This window comes from Panicum virgatum, chromosome 3N (genome assembly GCF_016808335.1).
Source record: "Panicum virgatum strain AP13 chromosome 3N, P.virgatum_v5, whole genome shotgun sequence".
NCBI lineage: Eukaryota > Viridiplantae > Streptophyta > Magnoliopsida > Poales > Poaceae > Panicum > Panicum virgatum.
The window spans coordinates 6,105,386-6,122,855 of record NC_053147.1 but is presented as its reverse complement, the minus strand read 5'-3'; positions in this window follow the sequence as shown (position 1 = coordinate 6,122,855).

Sequence of the window (17,470 nt, the reverse complement as noted above, 5' to 3'; positions counted from 1 at the left end):
CCCTGCACTGAGGAAAGGTGTTGATTTTCTTTCTGTTAACCTGTAACTGTTGCCACTATGGTCCTGCTAACTTCTGAAGGTTAGTTACAGTTGAATGGTTTAGCCAGAGTTATCAAGACATCATATTAAGTACTCATCACCCGTACTTTGTAGTGAGAATATTGTTCATTTGTTATTGCTAATACTCAAACAACTAAGGCATTGAACCATTTCAGGTCCAAGGAATGTTTTTTCCAGGATCGGCTGGATTTCTTATATGATACCTTCTAGAATTAAGATCGTTAGGTCGGACCTTACTTTCTTTTTCTTTCACGCATCTGTATCCTCATGGTGGAAATCATCGCCTCTGGGCACAAAATTAAAGTGCCTCCTTTTGGACATGGACAAAGGCATTGAGATATATTGAGAGACAAGCTTAGAATAAAAGTTCTGTTGTTTTCAACGATATGTGATCCCAGATGTTATAATTGATATCATCAGTCATATACTTCAGAATATATTAAGCACCTTTCTCCTTTGAGACTGACGACAAAGTTCGAATGCAAATTTGTCAGCAAGATGGACTCGTACTGAATAGATGCTGAGGGAATGCTTTCCTTGTGCCGGTTGAAGAGTAGCACTTGCGGCAGGAAGTCTGAACAAATCCTACCTTGTCTGCTGACCTGGATCCAAAAAAATAAATAAATTATAAAACTAATTTTGTCTAACATGGCAACCGTGCTGTTGTTAGTAGAGGCATGCAAAGACGATCATGCAGAGAGTTCGAATGCAAATTTACCAGCAAGATGGATTCGTATTCAATACTGTCATGCTTTGGAAAAGTTTTCCCTGTGCAGGTTAAAGGGTGACACTTGGGAGAGAAAGTCAAGAACAAATTCTATCTTGTCTATTGACCTGAATACAAATGGAACTGTCTTGGACTGCTCCAATGAACGAAAACGTCTATACAAATATTTGTCTAGGATTTGTCATCGTTCTCTCCTTTTGCTTTCCCGTGTCGCGTTGCATTTCTACAGCAAGATGTGATTGCATTTACATGACTACATTAATGGTGTGACTCGTCCCATGCAAAGAGGTGGCAAAAGTGGATGAGGCCAAAAAGTTTGAAGAGGATGTGTCGAAATACCAAAAATACGACAGCTCAATGATGAAACTGAGAACTTCAGATCATCCTATGCTCCGTGTTTAGTTCGCGAATTTTTTTGAATTTTGGTACTGTGCCACTTTTGTTGTTATTTGACAATTAATGTTCAATCATGAACTAATTAAACTTAAAAATTTGTCTCGTCATCTACAGTTAAACTATGTAATTATTTATTTTCAACTGCATTTAATGTTTTATGCATGCGTTCGAAGATTCGATGTGACAGGTATCGTAGGAATTTTTTTGGAACTAAACATGGCCAGTTTGTGGTATATTGAAAAATTTCGCAGACAAACTATATAATTAGTTATTTTTTTCAACTGCATTTAATGCTCCATGCATATGTCCGAAGATTCGATGTGACGAGCACTATAGGAAATTTTTTGGGAACTAAACATGAGTTGTTGGTGGTACATTGAAAAATTTCGCGGACAAATCAATCCGGTAGTACAGAGTACAGAATAAAAAGCAACTGCTACGTTTCAGTAATGATCACAGTTAGATAAAAGAAAAAAGAAGTACAGAGTACATTCAATCTTTGAAGAATTCATCCATCTCTTCTATGGAGGGCATGGGATCCAAGAAGGCCCCTCCTCCTCCTCTGGCTGTTGCAACGCGTCCGATTTGGCGATGCCTGACCCCGTCCGCCCCCATTGCCACCGGACTCTGCGCTGCTGCCGCGGCGGAGTCCTTTCCGGTGAGGCTTTGGACGACGGACTTGAAGTGCGCGGCGTCAGCATGAACGTACTTGGTCTCGATGAACTTCACCATCACGGGCTTAACCTCCTCCATGAGAGAAAAATTACTCCGATCTGATCGAGATGGTCGCTTGGCTTGTCAGCCAATCAACCAGCAATATTTTTCTTTTGCACCAAATTAACACCAGCCACCAGCCAATCAGCAATATTTTTCTCTCATAATAAATCAACACCAGCCACAACCAAACAAACAGGGTGATTAACTGCGAGTTTTTGTGCCCCATGCAGCCATGCTCGATCGTGGTATATATAGCCACATAGGGGAGCTGGTAGCTAGCTAGGCTTTCGGGTTGGTAAGTGCATGCGAAGATAGGAAGTCAGAGGATTTGACATTTTTTAGTTAACTAAGTACTAGGTGGTAGAATATGGAAGCATTCCATGGTGAGCAGGCAGCTCGGTTGGAGACAGAACATGGAGGTTGGGTGCAGACCGGATCACCGGCCGGCCCCTGGCAACACCTGATCATGAACACATTCAACAACCGAGACCTGCACAACTTGGCTTCTGTATACCTGGCTGGTTTCTGACCTTTCCCTTTGGCCTTTGTTTTGACAATCTTGGATGCATAGGCTGTCCATGTGGAGAAACGTCCAAGCTCGATTGAATGTGAGATGTAATTTTTTTTTGAAGCAAAAATGTGAGATGTAATTTCTTACCATGGTGCTGGTCAACTCCATTAATCAAGTCAAATTCCATGGTTTTTGTGCCCGTCTAAATGTGATGTGTGGAGAATATATGGCACATATAGTTAGGGTGTGTCTTTAGTAATTGAGGCCTTGAGGGCAACATAGTCTCAAACATTTTCTTAGTTTTTTTTAGAGGTACAAACATTTTCTTAGTAGGTCTCATGGATGTATTGGACTTTGCACGTGGGCTAATATTCTATAAGCAGAATTTTTTTAATTTTTATATTATTTTTTCAATTTTTCAAAAATATATGCTGATTTTTTTATGCAAATTTGTCATCCTGCCGCCAGTTCATCTGGCGGTATGAGGTTACCACCGGATGAACCGGCGGTAGGTGAGCGAGCCCACGGCCTGACAAGATATCGCCGGCGGTAAATGGGCCGACGTGGGCCTGCGACTTACCGCGGATGAACCGGCGGTAGGTGAGACCTACCGCCGAATGGTCTGGCGGTAAGCACCCCGCCGGTTCAAACGGCGATAGCGGGTCACTTACCGCCGGACCATCGGGCGGTAAGCCCCCGCCCCCCCTCTTAAAAACGGGCCCCGCTCTGGCCTGAGCCCCCTCCCCCGCGTGCTCAGCCGCCTTGCCCGCGTGCCGCCGCTCGTCCCCCCCGCCAGCCGCTGCCCGCAAGCCGCTGCTCGCCACCCCCCTCCCGGCTGCTACGCGGCACCGGGAGGCGGCCCCACCGGCCGCTGTGCACCACCGGTCGCCGGTGGTCGGTTGCCCGGCACTGCGAGGAGGGCCACTGCGCTGCTTTATTTTCAGTTACCATTCGAAATGTGTAGAAGTTCATTCTGAAAATTAGCTCCCAGATAGAAATATTAGTCAAATTAGAAATAATAGTTTAAATACGATTATTAGTTTAGATAATATTAGTTTTTAAATACAATTATTAGTTTAAATATTAGTGAGTTAAATTATTAGTTTAGATATTATTAGTTTAAATATGATTATTAGTTTAGATATTAGTAGTTTAAATACGATTATTAGTTTAAATATTAGTGAGTTGAGTGATTAGTTTAGATATTATTAGTTTAAATACGATTTTTAGTTTAGATATTAGTAGTTTAAATACGACTATTAGGTCAAATACGATTATTAGTTTAAATATTAGTGAGTTGAATTATTAGTTTAGATATTATTAGTTTAAATATGATTATTAGTTTAAATATTAATGAGTTGAATTTGGAATATTAGTTTGCTAGAACTATTAGTCAGTTATATTATTTTAGGTACAAATACTAGGACTAATAGGACTATTAGTCCATTACAGAATTTCAGGGAAAAACTTAAGTTACATATTAAAAATTAATTACACAGCACTACATGTTTTAAAATTATATTGGTTTTAGATTGAATGGTCAGCACAGTAATATCAGCGGCTCACATACATTACTTATTTAATTGAAATGTGGGTAGAAAATATTGTTAATATTTAGACTATGGTCTGAATTTGACTTCACAAAATAATAGAAAGATTTAGGGCCTGTTTGGCAGGGCTTCGGCTCCTCCAAAAATAGCTCCGGCTCTGACTCCTCTAGTGGAGCGGCTTCTCTAATGGAGTTGGAGCTGTTTTGAAAAACGTTTGACAAAACGGCTTCACCTATTAGATTGATGTAGTAAAATGTCTAAATTACCCTCCCTTATATTTTCTTTTTTTCTTTTTTCCTTCTTATTTTTCCCTCTATTTTTATTTTTTCTCTCCCGCTTTCTTTTTCTCTCTCCCCCCCTTATCCATTCAGACCTCTCATCCCCTCCGTGTTCCTCACATCCTCTCCTCCTTCTCCGCGCTGTCGCGACCTCCCCGCTGGCTGCCACCGCCGACCGCGTCAGGGCCCCCCACCGCTGCGAGCTCCCTCAACCGCCGGCCCTCTCCACCACGCCACCGGCCACCTCCTCGCTGGCGCCGGCGGCCACAGCGGCCACCTGCGCGATGTCGCAGGCTCGCGCCCTGGATCCGCGGCCTTGCCCTAGTTCAGGGGGTCGGCGACGGCCCCCGCCGCCGCCGGGGCCGGCTCGCACAGGCCGTCGCCGTGAAGGGAGCGGACAAGGCCGGTCTCGCACTCCATTGTCGCCGGTGAGAGCTCCCTTCGCCACCGACTTCCTCCTCCGTGCTGGGCCGCGTGAGGGGCAATCTCGAACGGAGGAGGGCGGAGCGGTTTGGAGCCACGAAAACGTGGCTCCGCCTCCCGTGTGGAAGTCGCAACTGGCTCCAGCGCGAGCTCCTCATCTGGAGCTGCAGCAAAAACGGGCATTTGGCAGAGCTCCGGCCAGAGCTGCCAAACAGGGCCTTACTGTCGCAAATGTTGGCAGGCATGCCAGATGATTTGTATTTTCAAGTGTTCTATGGGTTAGGAGAAGTTAGATATGGTCCTGAAGGGGTAGATTTGACAGAGTTTAGCTCGATCACAAAAAAAATACCCAGAGCAAGAGAAAGGACTTGGATTTCAATAACCAATTGGCTATTTAAAGCTTTCGGGCTTAATCGAGATGAACATGAGATATCTATCATGGCAGTGGTCAGTCGAAGGGAACCAGTGTTTTGGGAGCTATTGCCGCTTGAAGGGACGCAAAACTGGAGGAACTATATTAATATAAGTACTAGCTGAGGGTTACCGCTTGCATTGTTTGTTCAAGATTTCGAGAAGGTTAGATTTAGTATTGAAGAGGGTGGAGAATATGGAGGCCAGGGAAATATAGTATCGGAAGATCCGGAGACGATGCATGAACCTCATGAAGAAGGTGCTGAACTCGAGATTGTTGAAGATGGTACAAATGCTTCACATGAACCTCATCAAGCAACTGGTGAGGCTGATGAGAGGGAACACATTCCCGAGATAGTTGAAGAGTTTTAGAGGGAGGGTGAACAGCAGAACCATGCAATGGATGATGACTCCTCGGATGATGATGATGATGATTATCATGTGCCACCAGTGGCGGAGGATGGACAAAAATTGAGGTGTGGCGGAGTCAATTGATTCTCAAATAATAAAACTCGCAACATGTTGTGCGTCATAGTATAAGTGTAGAAGTGAACTGGAATTTACAGCAGTGGACTACCACAGAAAAAAAACAAGGTATGGCAGGCGCCATACCCGGCCACCATGGTCCTCCGCCACTGTGTGCCACAGAACTTATCCGGGTATGATTTTTCAAAATTAAGTGTAAATGAAGGTGAAGCGGTCTCTTGGGAGTACAAGAAAAATGAGGTATGCATCGGTTCAGTGTATGCCAACAGTGATAATATGAAGGAAGTCATAAAATGGTGGTCCACCCTATCTTTGCAAAGTGGTCAAGAGCTGTACGAGAGCATATGACGTGCGTTGTGTGCAAAGCGAATGCTCTTTCAGGGTGTACGCTTCTAAGGGAAAGTGGCAGGATTTCTGAGAGGTCAGAAAAGTTGTGGAGCACACATGCCTGCTTGAGCAATTAGAACCACATCACCGCAACCTCAGTGCCGGTTTCAGCTAACTACATGTACCATTTGATTGTGGACAATCCTAATTATGAACCGAAGTCAATTATTTGTGCTGTTGAGGAGGAGTTTAAATATAAAATTAGCTACAACAAAGCTTACAGAGCGAAACAGAAAGCGCTAGAGATGAGGTGGGGGACGTATGAAGCTTCGTATCATAATATACTGGCACTGCTGCAGACCATATGTCTTAGAAATCCTAGAAGCTACTATGACTTGAAAACGTATCCATGTGCCCAGAAGCCTGGAAAGCAGGTACTGCAACGGTCGTTCTTGTCCTTGGGGGCTTGCATTGAGGCATTTCCGCACTGCCGGCTTGTCATTTGCATAGATGGGACATTTTTGACAGGAAGGTATAAACGCACAATCCTAACAGCTGTTGCAGCTGATGGTAACAGGCAACTGTTACCTTTGGCAATTGCCTTCGTGGAGAAAGAATCAGGGGATAGTTGGTATTGGTTTCTGCAGAGGGTGAAACAGATGATTGTGAAAGATGTAGAGAACGTGTGTTTGATTCATGACCGGCACAAGGGTATCTTACAAGCAATCGATGACATACAGAATGGTAGTACTGAGCGTCGTAGGCCTGCACTATGGCCGGACCTAAAGAGTAGGTGGTGCATGAGGCATATGGGGGCAAACTTTCATAGCCAATTCAAGAACAAAACTCTTATGAAGCTGTTCAAGTGGTTATGCAGCCAGAATCAGGGAAAAAAAATTCAACTTGCTGTGGAAAAAGTTGGATGAGCTGACAAAGAAGCAAACAACGGAGCTTTCGAAGAGACCTGTCAATATAGAGGAGGATGACCAGGTCTCACTTGAAGACGTGGGTTTGGATGGTCCGAATGTCAGGCACAAAAGGAGAAGGGCAATTAAGACATTCTCGGAGTGGATTGAGCATGAGCTCAAGGAGAAATGGGCTTTACTATTTGATAAAGGAGGCGCTAGGTACGGTATAATGACTACGAACCTAGCCGAGGTGTACAATTGGGTGCTGCGTGGTGTCAAATCGCTGCCACTTGTTGGGATCGTCGAGTTCTTCTTATATCGCACTTGCGAGTACTTTAGAGACCGGTACGCTGTAGCACATAAGGATATGGTTGATAATCGGAAAGTTTACGGATATAAGATTACCGAGTACATGGAGGCGGCTTTTAAAAAGGCACATTTACACGTCGGTACGAGGTGATGTGTAGAGACAAAGCCCGCATGGGGGGCCAGCGTGAGAAGCATGTGCACGAGTGTGTTCTCCGTACCGATGCTTGTATTTGCTCATGTCATAAGCTAAGGCTGGTACACCTGTCGTGCACACATGTCATTGCTGCATGTTTTGAAGCTAGGGGACTACAGCCTCGTATATATGTCTCAAATTACTTCATGAAGGAAACCATTTGGATGACTTGGAGGCACGAGATTTATGGGTTCCGTATCCTAGGAGACTTCATAACTAATCCTAGACGCAATGCAAGTTACATTCCAGACCCAAATCCAGAAATGTTTCAAGGGGTGGGGCAACGCAAGAAGAAACGCATTCGGAATAACATGGATCAATCGGAGGCTGGTCGAAATGTGCACCTCTGCTCGAAGTGCCATGAGACGGGTCATACGTACATGGATTGCACAACATTTACTTATGGTGGCGGCACAGATGGAGCGGGCCCATCACAAGCTGCTCCAAATCTGGCAATGCAGCCAACGGGTCGTCATGGTCGTCGTGTGAACAACGATGGCCTTGTGTGATGGATGACGATTGTCATGTGTGTCATTCGCTATCGAATCATGTCCTATGTTAAATTATATAATGTTAAGAACTACTACGTGATGAACTGATTTCATCTTGGCGTACAAATATTTGTTGTAATGTGTGGCGCAATCTTATGTTCAACTTTGTTGATGTAATTGAAAATTAAAGTTAGATGTTATGTAATTTATTGTGCATCATTTATTAGGTTATTACGTTCCGCACATTTAATATTTCATTTAGTATTTGCTGTATTATTTAATGTTATTATGTTTAATATTATTACTTATGTTTTGAAATTTTATCTAATAAATCGTATTATGAAGGTATGGCGCACGAGGAAGAAGCCACCCCTGAGTTGCTGGATGCTCTCGTCGACAAGGGCCACTGGTCGTATATGTCTGCGGTCCATGGGATAAGCTTGGGGACGTTTCGGGCACGTGTGCCCATGTTGACGATGCCGATACACCGTCGCTGGATTCCTAGGTACGGGTTACATTTGTCACATATTTTCATTGTTTCGATAACCGTTTGTTCTAACTTGATGTTTTATTTTCGCGCTGCAGGCTATGCGCTTCGGGTCTTCTCCCGATTACGCGACTTGTGGAGGGAGATATGGTAGACCCTGCACGTTGACCTAGGGACAGGGCTACATGCTTTCAGTTCGACATGTCCCTCCTTGCGGCACTTCTTGACCGTTGGCGTCCAGAGACGCACACGTTTCACCTCCCGGTCGGTGAGATGACCCCTACTCTTCAGGACGTGGCGATGCTTCTGGGGTTGCCGTGTGCTGGACGAGTTGTAGGCGCAGAGGACGTGGCACTCTCATGGCGTGACAACCTTTTGGCTCGGTTCGCCGCGGTTCAGCGCAACGACCGAGCATTGCCGTACCGGCCCTTCCCTTCGAACCATGGACCGACAAAGAGGTGGCTCCTACAGTTCAGTGTGAGTACCGAAATGTTGAATCCTTCTGTACTTATGAGCGAACGTATTTGCATTGACAACTTGTACCATTTTGCAGGCGGACTACATGAGGGCTGACGCAGACGACTCTACGGTTGCCAGGCACTTGGAGGCCTACTTACTGTGGCTGTTCGGCTGGGTCATGTTCTGCAGCTCCCAGGGTGACTCGTGCCCCAAACAGCTTGTTCCTTTGGCGAGGTCGATAGCTGATGCTCCACTTCACGAGGTCCCACAGTTCAGCTGGGCTTCTGCCGTTTTGGCTGCGACTTACAGGGGCCTTTGCACGGGCGTGACGAAGGTCTCAACAAAGGAGCCCATATTTGTTGGGTGTCCTCTACAGTTATAGCTCTGGTCGTATGAGCGCTTCCCCGTCGGTAGGCCAGAGATGGACTTCGAGCCGTACGCCCAGCTGTCCCCAGACCACGATAACATTGACAGACCGACGATGGGTTCGTTGTGGTGCCTCAGGAGGGTACGTTATATCGTTTGTTTTACTTCTTGTCGCATGCCTTCAGAACTCTATGATTTAGCGGTTAATTTTTTTTGTTATGCAGCCTTCTTGGGTCGGCGTGTAGACGAGGAAGTCATACCCTGACTTTGTGGGATAGTTCAACGCTCTTGTGGACGCGGACGTGAGGTGGACTCTGTACACTGCAGCCGACATTTACGCCCGTGCACCGAGCGGTCTTTCTTCCTTATGCCTGCGAGACCATACTCGGCCAGCACATTTGTACTCGGCAGGTAAACCATACTCTAATCTCGTGTCCTTACAATACCGCAGCATGTAAAACTTTATTCATCAACTTGTACTCCTTATTCGTGCAGTGCCCGGCTCGTCGTCGTTTCCGCCGATAAATCCGTACGGTGCCGCATCTTCCTCCCGTCGTCGTCCAATACACGATTTAGGTACGTCTAAGGCGAGATGTTAATTTGCGATAACAAGTACATACTTAATTGAACAATGATGGATGGAGGCTTGTAAATCAGAGTACCGGCAGGTTTGAGGGACAGACGATGATGAGGATGTTCAGGACATGGACGACCTCACGCAGACGGAGTGGGTGAACACGTTCTTCTCTGCTGCACCGACGCAGGAGGTCATCGGCTCTTCATAGCTGGGGGCGCCCCACCCGCGACGCAGGACTACACTCAGGGGGAGCAGACGCCTATTCCTGAGCAGGGTCGTCGGTCCACTCACGAGACCATCCCGCCGGAGCCACTGACGTACTCGCAGCACCACACTAAGGTGGCCCAGGCTACAGAGCGACGTGGCAGGAGGAGAGGGGGCAAGCGCGGACACATCTAGTGTACAGGTTGTAGCTTGTGATTTACTTTATTCTGTCAGACTATGTTATGTACATCGGTGCAGACTATGATATGCGTGCTAAGTAGATGCCATGTGACCTGTTTGTATTACGAAAACCCTATAATCGGTGCGTTGGGCGATGGGATGTGTCGGTGATGTGCCATTATCATGACTAGGCAAATGCAATGCTATCGGCAATGCGGGCTGTCGGTGACGTGCCATTAGCACGAGTAGGCCAGTGCAGTGTTTTGCGCGATGGGATGTGTCGGTGCACTGGCACTAGGACTAGTATGATGCGTGCACTAGCACTATGACGGGTACCCGTTAAGCCGAGGCCGTGGTGTCATGACCGCCTATATATATCCCCAGTGGCGGATGCTTTGATATTCGCTTCCGTAGGACCGCCTCGTTTGAGTAGTAATGTCTGGGGGGTCGTCAAGTAGAAAGGGTTTCGGTGCTGGGAGAGGAAAGGGGGTACGAAAGGGACTGCCGATTGTGTGGGAGGGTTCTGTTGGTCCCGAAATTTATCCAGAACCAGTGTATGAGTTTCCGGTACAGAGCAAAAGTGACTTCAGTACCACAAAACCTCTGAGAGGATACGATAACCGCAAAGGCCAAAATGTATGCATGGTGAGGACTGTGTAGTGTAGATGCTGACCGAGGGAGAGGATGGAAGCCGTCGTTTATTCAAATGTCCGCGAGCATGGGTACATCTAAATAATCTTCATTTGTTACATGTATCGCACTTCGTTCCTATTCTTTACCCCAGGTACATGTTTCAGTCTTCTGCAGATTCGGACGGGTGCGGGTTCGTTAGGTGGGTCGATCCAGCTCCTATTCATCCACATCAGGAATATATTGAGTACCTGCAGAATTGTATCTTCGATCTAGAAATGAATATCGGTGACAACGGCACAGAAGATGATGACAACAACAATGTTGCCGTTGCACAGGCGACAATCTGCAGTGATCCATACTGCAAATGTCCTTGTCACAAGAAGGAGGGTGATTCGCCACCGCCGCTGCCACTGCCACTGCAAAAAAAACGGGAGGTTACTATGGTGAAGGCGCCACACAATATGCTAGGTGGCCGCACTATTAGAAGTAACTTTTATTATATTCGTAGAGGTGTTGTGGTGTGTGTGCCGCTTGAAGTATCGTAGAGGTAGACATGCGGCACAACACAGAGCTCATAGTAGATTTATGTACGTGTCTCTATTGTTTTTATATGAGTAATGTTGTTTGAATGCCGGGGAATCTTTCAGTGTACGATTTATTCATTCAATGTTTCAACCCAACCGTTTCCGACTGATGCGACATGTCCAGGCCAAAGGTCACAGCTTTCAACTGTGCAGTGCATTGATCACGAATAGACCGATGCAGTGATATGTATAGGACAATGCACTGCCAGTACACCTATTAAGTCCGTGAGAGGCTACGACACATGGGATAGGACATTGCGGCCCCATTAGGACGAGTAGCACGCTGCAGGTATAGTGTGCATTGCAGTGTGGAACTCGCACGGCAACCAGTGTCATGATAACTTGTTGCTTTATTTTCTGGACGTCCATGGACATAGCCCATGGACCTTGCAAGGAGCTCCATAAATAAGCCCACCAGGCAGACCATGAAACCATAGAACTGCACACCAGAATCACCACACAGCTCAACAAAATGTCGTCCTCAGGATCCACCTATATTCCATGGAGTAAGCTGACAGCAACTGTACTCCAAGGAGTCCAGGTGCCTATGTGCTTTTGCGGTTCGTTGTGCAAGCTCATGAAGTCCACAGTTTTGGGGGACGACTTCGGGATGAGGTTCTTCATGTGCGACAACTATGAGTATGATCCACCCAAGCGTCACGGCAAGGAATGAGCTAAGGTACTAAAATATACTACCAGAGCTTCGCAATTCCTGATCAGTTACTGAGTACTAGCATAATTTGGGGAAAGACTCCACCGCCTCTATGTGATTTCGTGCAGTGGTTAGACACCGAGCAATCTCAGAAGGCAAAGGATCACGTTGAGCGCAAAGCAAGGTGGGCTGTGGAAAGGTGGCAACGAATGCTGCATGAGGAACAGATGGAGGAGAAGCGCAAGAAAGACCAAGAAGATATCTAGAAGAGGATTGCAGAAGTGGAACGTCAGGAGGCGGAGGAACGTGAAGCTGGCAGGGAGAAGAAGCGAGAGAGGGTCCGCCGTGCAAAGAAAGCAGGGCCCGAAACTATTAGGAAGGGGAAATATCCCCGGTGCACTCAGTAAAGCACGACCATGTAATCCTGGCAATTTAAATTCCCTAAGGCACGTTAGGTTTAGATGAAAACACGGTTACCGTGTTGCACGTGCCACTGCAGTTCGTTCTTTAAGTTCCATGTTCAGAGCAAAGGTCTCATGCATTATTTGCCGTAGTAGTACAGACGCAATGACCCGTTGCTTTGTAATCGTTATCTTAATGAAATCCAGAAATTTATGGCTCGTGCCTAATTTGCCGTACTAATTGCAGTACATTCATAGTTCAAATTACGCCTACACAGTTTATAATACAAAAGAAATATGGTATGTTAAGGCAGTGGAGGCTCACGTGGTACCTGCACCTATTTCTTTCCGTAACTGTGACTATGGTAAGCCAGTGAAGGTTCATGTGGTTCAGTCGGCCTCATTGAATCGTGCATTGGATTCGACTATGAAGTGAAGTGACACAACGTGACGTTGAAAGGACGCTAATTGCTGGCCCTGTCTGTCATGCGTTGTTTCAAACGACACGGAAATAGTCTTATCATCTCATGACCATTTAGTGGAGGCAGTCCTGCATTCTAAGACTATGGTCATGCTTTGTCTGGCGTGCGAGTGCAGCAGTGAGTGGTCATGTCTGTGCTTAAAGTGCGAGGGCAGCAGTGTGGAGCACACTGATATTTTTCACCCTGTCGTGCACGGTCCAAATAATCTAAACGATAGACTCTTGCATGCTTGAACAGAATGATGTGGACGTGAAACTGTTGACATGAAACGTCACTCACCATCCTAAATTATTGAATCCGCCATGCTTCAATACAATAATGTTCAGGAGGACGTGTCTCTGTCGCTGTTTCAAAGGACGATGCAGGCACTCCGGCGTCTATAAAAGCCGATGATGTGGTCGTCGAGAGTTCAGACAATTTAACTTGCACATATTTTTTGTTAGCCCGAACAAACCGTTATGGGCTCATCATCTAGGGCAACTTTGCGTCGGAAAATGGAGGCGTCGTTAGGAGGCACTCCGAACGATCCAAATAGATGTATTACAGATTGCAAGGTGTGGCCGAAAGGTGTTGAGCCACCCTATTGCTATTTATAGATGCGTTGTGTTCCCAACATATCTCGTGAGTACGAGACTTTTGGGCAGATGTATTGGTCTTGTAAGAATGTCGAGGAAGTCCAAAAAGCACAGGTATAGATTTTTTTTTCTTGAACATGTTTGTCAAGTGTTTGTTTCTATTTTTTCTAATTAATTTGTTTCATTTCTTGTTTATGAAAGAGCAATGTCGATAACACGAATACTCATTGGTGTCATTTCCATGAGTGGATTGACACGTGGATCACTCGTCGTGATCAGCAATATATGGCCTGGTTGAAGAAGGTGGATGATGATGTACACAAGTGCGAGCGCGAGAAAGCAAAATGAGCGGGACGTGGAAAGAAAGCAAAATGAGCGGGACGTGGAAACGATGCTGGCCGTGAACGAGGGATGTTGTACTGGTCCGTTTATTTCAGATCAAGCCTGCTATCCGAATAAGTTATGTTTCTTCCCGATCAATAAATTGCGTGTTTGTTTCGGAAGTCTCTTCTGACTTCCTTTGTATTGCTTTTTACTGCATCCTTTATATGTGTACTCCTTACGTTCTGGAGGTTATTTTTCGTTTGTAATAAAACCGTATATCATCCGGCAATGAGAAATTATCATACTAGTACTCTGAAAAATGCAATAAATTCGGTCAACTACCTGCACAATTGGTCACCAGAACCAATACAATTTCTAGACAATTTTTAGTTACACCGACGGACCGTCCGTCCCATAGGATTCGACAATCCTCCTGTTAAGATGTTCGGACATCGAAATCGTAATTGGAGCTCATTAAAATATCTCATGAAAATATATTTTCACATTTGGAGCTCATTAAAATATCTCATGAAAATATATTTTCACATTCTCCTAGAGTTAAATCTAATTTTTTAGTAGTTTTTAAAAAATATTTTCATAAGCTCTGCTATCTCTACTATCTTTTTTAAAATATCTCTAAGCATAAATAAAATAATTAGAGCACAGGGAGCCTAAAAAATAATTAGAGCTGGCAAAAAATGCGTTTGGAAACTTTTATAAGTTCGATTTAGCTTTAAAAATGGCGGGACGACCTTTCGCCGTTTCAAACGGCGATAACTTACTGTACACTACAGTGCAGCTACAACGCGGCTACAGCACGGCTATAGCCGGCTGTAGCTCGGCGGTAGTGCCTTCCGCCAGTTCATCCGGCGGAAGGTACCGGCGGTAAGTTTGTTGGCCCACGGCCCATCTAACTTACCGCCGGTTCATCCGGCAGTAACAACGTTCCGCCGGATAAACTGGCGGCAGGATGATATTTTTACAAAAAAAAAATCGGCATATATTTTTGACAAATCGGAAAAAAAATATAAAAAATTAAAAAATTCCTATAAGCAAGTGGGCAGGGAAGGAACTGGCTATGGGCTTTGTACCGGGCCGGGGCAGATTCATGGATTTAATCGTTAGGCTCCTGAAACGGCATTTGCCCTTTTGTATTTCTTTTCGATTTTTTATGTTTCTTGTATACAATTTATTCCTTGCCATTTGGATCGAGAGTTCATTTATCTGCCATAATAAAAAAAAGCAAAAGAACGATTCAACAGTTAAATTTTGAAACCCCATATTCGATTTGTTACGTATATGAATAATGTTGTTCAGTATTTTGTATGGTTGCATTGGAAACAGTTTCTAAATTTTTCTAAAAGTTAAATATACTCATATTGGATCCTAATCAACTCATGACGCTGGATCATCATGACGCCAAACTCTTTTGATTTCACATATATACGTGCATATTCTAGTCATCATGTGATAGGTCCCCTCTTTTGCTCGCAATACCATGCCATAAAATGGATTGTTCAGTAGCTAATATTGTTCGTGGTTAACGTATTTTTTTCTGTTTTAATTTTCTAGGAATCGTTTGACATATGTGGAGAGTGTAGTTGTTTAACGCGTGGCCTCCGGTATCATGGATCAGGATGTGCCAACATGGTCCGGAGTCTTTAACCTTTATGCTGCCCATGAAGTCCTCCATGTAAACTCTAACAACCTCCCAACCCCCTGTAAAAACCCCCCCTGCTGTAATCCAAATGGCCATTTTAAGGGCCACACAAAATGAATGAAAACTTCTAGGTGGGGAGTCCCCCCCCCCCCCCCCCCGTCGACCGTCAAAAAAAAAAGTTGTACCATCTACTTATTTCTTTTCAAAATTAATAATTAACTACATACATGCATCTCCCCCACGCATAAAACAAGTATATATATTAAGGCACATTTAACCTAAAACTATCTTTTCCGCATGGAAAATAAATTAAAATGCAATCCCCCACCACTTGCTCTGCACGATATAAAGGAAAATGTTTTGTTTTCCTAAACAATATTAGCATTATTGTCTTATAGTTGACCCTTGTCCACCACCACCATTAAAAGACCATGGCACTAAGCTATAGGACAAGATGAGATTCCTCTTTACCAACTAATACCACGTCACTCACTAAACCCTCTATTTTCCCTAGCAAAAGAACTAGTACGTACACAATGGCGCGCGCGCGTACAAATCCCTTGCATAAATTACGATTGCCCACAAAAGAAAATGCACTAGAATAATTAGCTAGCTAGCTAGTGATATCTGACATCATTAGTGCTCACCAACCCATAGTGAGTTAGTGACGCTAAAAAAAGGTAAAAAAAAAGGTAGTTAAATTTGAAAAAAGATATATATAAGCTCGTTTTTCGAAATAGACCAAACTGTCCGCTACGCCAACTCCTGGAGATCGAAGGAGAGAATTCATTTTTCTGTACATGATATATACATTTATGATTATTTGTTGCATATGGACCAAGAACATAATAAAAGTAACGAGTTTGAATTGAAGGAGAGGAACAAGATTAGAAGATTGATGAATCCAATGCAAATTGTAATGCAATGCAATGCACACGTGCGGATAGGATGCATATATGCATGATGTACAAGTTAACAGTCATCCATGGACCGGAATACAAGCACGGACGAACCTACTGCCACTCCTCAGGGATGCTCTCTAGCACCGGTCGCCATGCCGTCGTCGTTGACGCCGACGGGGAGGTGTTCGCACGGGCGACGAGTTCCTCCATCCTCTTGAGCTCGCTGATGACTCGAGCGGTGGAGCTGCCGGTCGCCGCCTGCATCCTCTTGAGCTCGCCCACCACCTGCGCGGCGGTCCTATCGCCGTGCGCGGTGAGGGAGAGCAGCCGCGCGGCCTCCGCCCTCGTCAGGACGACCTTGACTCTGACAGCGGCGCGCCGGTTCTGCCCGCCCCGGGGACGACCTCTTCTGGTTCTTGGGGTGGCCTGGTCGGCTGCCAACGTCTCCCTGCTGCTGCTGCTGCTGCCATGGTGGCGGTGGCGCTTCGTGCTGCGGCGGAGGGTTCTCACCAGGATTTTCATGGAACGAGACCAGTGTTTGGTGTTCATGGGTGGCAGAATACTGCTGCTGCCTTGGACCATGCATGGCAGCATGTTGCCCATGCGTGCGCGCGCAAGTCTGAGGGGATGGACAGAGAGAGTTCTGCGTGTGCCGTCTGTGTGCGTGTTAGTAGCTATGCTACCGCTCAGTACAAAACTACAGAAGGGTTGCTGGGATTGGATTGGAGGTGTGCTCTAAAGCTCACCTCTACGACCAAAGGATAAGCCATAGCCTTGGTTGGGTATTAGGAAGGAATTTAATTTAGAAAACGTTTGGTGTGTATATTTACATTTATCACTAATTAAGGATCGTCATCTTGAGATCGAATTAATGATTTTTGTGGAGAAGAAAACGGCTGCTTTAATTTGTTTTGTCGACTAGCACTCCAAGTCCATCGCCTTAAATTACAAAAGAGTATAATGTTACACGCATCTCGTTTCCTAATAATAGATTAGCTAGTACTCTTTTGTAATGCTGCCCGCATTATGTTGATACAATTAGTCACAGATGATTTGGTTGCTATTGAAGAAAATATTGTTTTTTATTCATCTTATTTTAAATAGCAATTGCCGTGCAATCAAGCTCATTATTACTCTTCTATGCTCAAACAAGGCTTGTTGAAATTGACTCTAAAATGTTCTTGCATTTTCAAATAT